This window comes from Stylophora pistillata, chromosome 1 (assembly GCF_964205215.1).
Source record: "Stylophora pistillata chromosome 1, jaStyPist1.2, whole genome shotgun sequence".
Lineage (NCBI taxonomy): Eukaryota > Metazoa > Cnidaria > Anthozoa > Scleractinia > Pocilloporidae > Stylophora > Stylophora pistillata.
Window position 1 is genome coordinate 61,392,016 of NC_142519.1, and position 4,597 is coordinate 61,396,612.

General features: G+C 35.8%; 1 long non-coding RNA gene across 1 annotated transcript in view; it reads left to right on the plus strand.

Moving 5' to 3' along the window:
* Window positions 1-255: 255 nt before the first annotated feature.
* Window positions 256-4,597, plus strand: part of LOC148743586 (uncharacterized) — a 4,507-nt gene continuing 165 nt past the window's right edge. Inside the window, exons 1-2 of the long non-coding RNA XR_015995546.1 lie at window positions 256-356; window positions 4,578-4,597. The exon at window positions 4,578-4,597 is cut by the window's right edge and continues 165 nt beyond it. This is a non-coding gene — a long non-coding RNA (uncharacterized LOC148743586). The remainder of the gene's footprint in view (window positions 357-4,577) is intronic.

Sequence of the window (4,597 nt, forward strand, 5' to 3'; positions counted from 1 at the left end):
TTTGAATGATACACAAGGCTTACGGACTTCCAGGCTTCATGATGCCCTTCCGTCACCAGGCGGCCCTAAATCAACCAAAACAACATAACTCCACCCTTTATTCCTTTCAACCCGCCCGCCATTACTAACACTTCACTTCACTTCGCTTCACTTCACTTCACTACACTTTGCCGCTCAAATGCAACGTCACCATGCCTTCACGCGTCATCACCTACATACGGGTCGCTACGCACATTTATTCACAGCAACCATCCGCACGCTACTCTATATTGCCATCTAAATGTTCATCCACAGGCCTGGACCGCTATTCTTGCGCAAAAAAGTAGCTGCAATTCATCTCCAATCGCAGGATTTCTGTAAGTTAATTGCTCACTTACAACAATTTTGCTTAGGCTTCAACTTTACTCCATATGCATGGCCATAAACCAACGCCATTTGGATAATGCGCTCTGTTCATTCGGGTACAACCTATTTATAACATTTATAGTTTTTCAAAAATGTCTAATCTTCTACAGCACCTAGGAATCTTTAAACTTGCAAGCCATTTTTTTCCAAAGAACTACAATTTTCTAGAAAATATTATGCTTCTCCATTCTTCAACTCAAGTCAAAGTCCTTCTCATGTTCAAGTGAATATTTCATATCATACCATAAAGCAGCCAACAAATCTTTCAAAACTTTTTGCAAACTTCAACGAGTATAAAGTTTCCAAATTTTAAGCGTGCTAAAGCATAGTTAGTAGAAGGGACTAACTATGGCTACAGTTAGTACTTTTGGGTTACAATATTCAGCTTTCTACGTTTTTGTTCAAGCGCGAAATGATGATGACAATCTTTAATGAGGAAACTTTTTCACTAAAAAGTGGTTTACAAAAAGGACCTCGAAATGTTTATGTTTCTTTACGTACCTGTTACCTTTCATCAAGTTTTATTTTCCGCCTAATCCCATTGTAGTCGTTTCTAAAGCCTTCCCACACCTTCTCATTAAAGTCAGTGCTTGACAGTACCGTTTCCTATGACTGTCAATGAACAAGAGCGAGATTTTGGTCACAAAAAGTTCTTTATTTCATCCTTGAACAAACAACGACAAATTAAGCCCTTCACTACGCTTTCTTATAAACAGAATTGTAGCAACCAAATATCTTGATGAAAATAAAGATTCTCCTGCCTAAATAATTTTAACAATTTCACCATTTTGAGCGTTCAAGGTTTCAGCTGACTGCTCTTCCAATTGCAACCTAGTTTTACCTGTGTCAACAGTCGTGAATTTCCATGCTTCCCTTGCGTAAAATTGGATAAAAGAGCAACTTCACCACACCGTTCATTCATTTCGGCGGGTTCATTTCACGCCTCTAAATATTTCTCGTTTCAAAGTTTCTCGCTACTTGAGAGTCCCGCTTTTAAAGATTCCCCATTCCCTGTTTTCAAGATAGCTACTTGACTTCACTTGCAATACGTTTTCCAAATTCCATACGAAAATATTGAAGTCCAACTTCTTTTTTTTACAGCGCGGCGAAAAACTAAAATGAAATTTCATTTTCATTTTCCTACACAATTGAAAATTGGTTGGCACTAAGCTACACGCACTACAATACTCAAACTTATTAGGTAGAAGTTATCTTGGTCTAAAACTCAATTCTCCCAAATTTTTTTACCAGGAAATGTGTAGCAATTGGAGGTCACAATTAATTATCATCAATTCTTGGGAGTTCAAGGGCTAAAAGACCCCCCAAATGGATGTTTTACTTTATCCTCATGGTTGGTCTACTGCACATTTTATAGGCACTTTAATTACTTCCATTAGTAGAGGGGATAAACATTCATGTAACAAACATCAGAAAAAATCAATCTTCACTCTCTGCAGAGGTTACAATATTTAAGTCAAGTATTTTTTAAAGTCTCTTAATGCTTGAAAACCCACCTGAAAATTTTACTCAGTTTTGCCTCACTTTTACCTTTGATGATCATACTGAGGTATAACGCCTGCTTTCAGTGGTTTCATTTCAAAAAGCAAAACTTACAAAACCTGCATGAGGAGTCAAGCAGCTACATTTTATAAGAATCTTACTTCCACTTGAACTACCTCTGACTTTTTTCTTTCCTAAAATGGCTGGTTATTTTGAAAATAGCAAAGTGTAGGCTCTCTTTTCTAATGGCCCTTACCAAAACCACATATCTTTTACGTATATCTCCTACATATGTCTGACATATGTCACATACATGTAACATATATGTCACATACATATGTAGCAGATATATGTAAAATATATGTCACATACATGTAAAATAATTTATCTGACATATGTGTCACATACATGACACACATGTCTCCAATGTAGCAATTTGGAACCTATGTGCAGTTATGAGGCATATATGTCAACATATCAGTTTTACAAAAAGTATTATTGAGAGCTAGCTATTAATTGTGAGATAGGTTGTGCTTGCTCCCGCACAGAGCGACCTGCTAATTTTTTTTTCAGTTTTAAGTTTTTCAATTTCTAATTATAACAGTTCTCAATGGAAAAAATTTGCTAAAACGACTATAGTACAACAATGACAGAATCATTAAAAATTCATGTCAATTGAGGTTAATTAAAGAGACTGTGATTACAATCATGTATTTCAAGAATGATCTAAATACAGTAGAAATTTAGTTAAACCAGGTTTAACTGAATAAAAATCAGAAGCAGAGAACTGAAAAACTAAATTTTCCACAAGATTCAAGCAATTGCTAAACTGTTTTTTCAATGTGCCACATTTGAAGTCAACCAAATATTGATTTGAGCAGCTTCTATGGAGCTGTTGTGTTAAACCATGTTTAACAAAACAGCTTTAAAGCATATTTAGGCTTTGGTGTGAATGGGGTATTACTGTCTGCCATAGAGTTCTTATGATGTCAGTTTGGAGAATTTTCTACTGGATCAACCTAAAATCCCCTGACTTATGTTTTTCTAGTTATTCTCGCTACTTCTCTGATACATGTTGAATATTAGATATCGTAAGGAGAAATTCTGTCTTGGTCACAATAAAGGATGATAAAGGATGAAGATCTGTATGATTAGAGTTGAGTAAATGAGTACATCAATCAATCAATCGATCAATAAGAACTCTACTAAAGGGTGATAGAACTGTAATATGGGCAGGTTCTCTCCTGGCGCAGTGATGATATGCCATGTCTATAAACAGATTGAAGTCACTGGAGATAGTTTGAAAATATCTGGTACTGTGCTAGTCTTGGTGGACTCCATAGAAATAAATGCCTTGAAGGTTTTTGAGAGATTCTCAGAAGCAATCCTCATCAATTCATTTGGAATATGCAGTTGAGTTCTGCTCTCATCTAATTTAGAGAACAGATTACAAACCTGTCCTTGAGTCATCTCAGTTAGAGCAAAACTCCAGGAAGGAGGAGATTTTCTGTTTTTAAGGGGGTTGCAAGCATAATTCCCTAGGGAGCTGGCAAGTGTAGGACTCATCAATATATATTTATTTTTTTCTTCTTTTGATTGAGGCAGTGTATTTTTACAAGGAATCATCCTATTCTGTATGAACTGACCTAATTATTGAGATGTTGCGATTTTTTGTTCTTTGCATTTATCTTAATTGTTCGTTTATCTACAACTTCACTAGCGAGATCTCCTTAAATTGAATCTCCTTTACTGTCTGCCATGGAGTTCTTATGATGTCGGTTTGGAGAATTTTGTATTGCATCAACCTAAAATCCCCTGATTACTCTTTTTAGCTATTGTCAGTACTTCTCTGCTAGATATTGAAGATAGCTATTGTAAGGATAAATTCTGTCTTGGTCACTTACGGGAGTTAAACGACAAACTCCAGGGTGGAGAAGATTTTCTGTATTTAAGGGGGTTGCAAACATAATTCCCTAGCGAGCTGGGAAGTGTAGGGCTTATAAATGTATATGGTGTATGTGAAAACATTTACTGCATTATAAATGTATATTTATGTTTTCTTTTTTTGATTGGGCCAGTGTATTTTTACAAGGAATCATCCTATTCTGTATGAATTAACTGACCTCATTATTGAGATGTTGCGATTTTTTGTTCTTTGCCTTTATCTTAATTGTTCATTTATCTACAACTTCACTAGCGAGATCTCCTTAAACTGATTCTCCTTACAGTCTCCCATAGAGTTCTTATGAAGTTGGTTTGGAGAGTTTTGTATTGGATCAACCTAAAATCCCCCAATTGATGTTTTTAGCTATTGTCAGTACTTCTCTGCTAGATATTGAATACACATTGTAAGGAGAAATTCTGTATTGGTCACTTATGGGAGTTAATTAAAGGACAAAACTCCTGGGAGGAGAAGATTTTCTGTATTTAAGGGGGTTGCCAACATGATTCCCTAGGGAGGTGGCAAGTGTAGGGCTTACACAATCAAAATATTGATGAAGCTAGCGGCAATATCAGAATTTGTTGTATAGAATTTATTGTTGGCGATGATTCTTGTCGGGCCGGATTGCTCTTTAGTGTTACGATGAAGGAGTGTTAATTCCGATTGATTTCTACATTGATTGATTTTATGTTGACTTTTTTTCTGTATTTTGTTTTTCTTTTTTACACAGAACACAGTGGAGTATTTTTT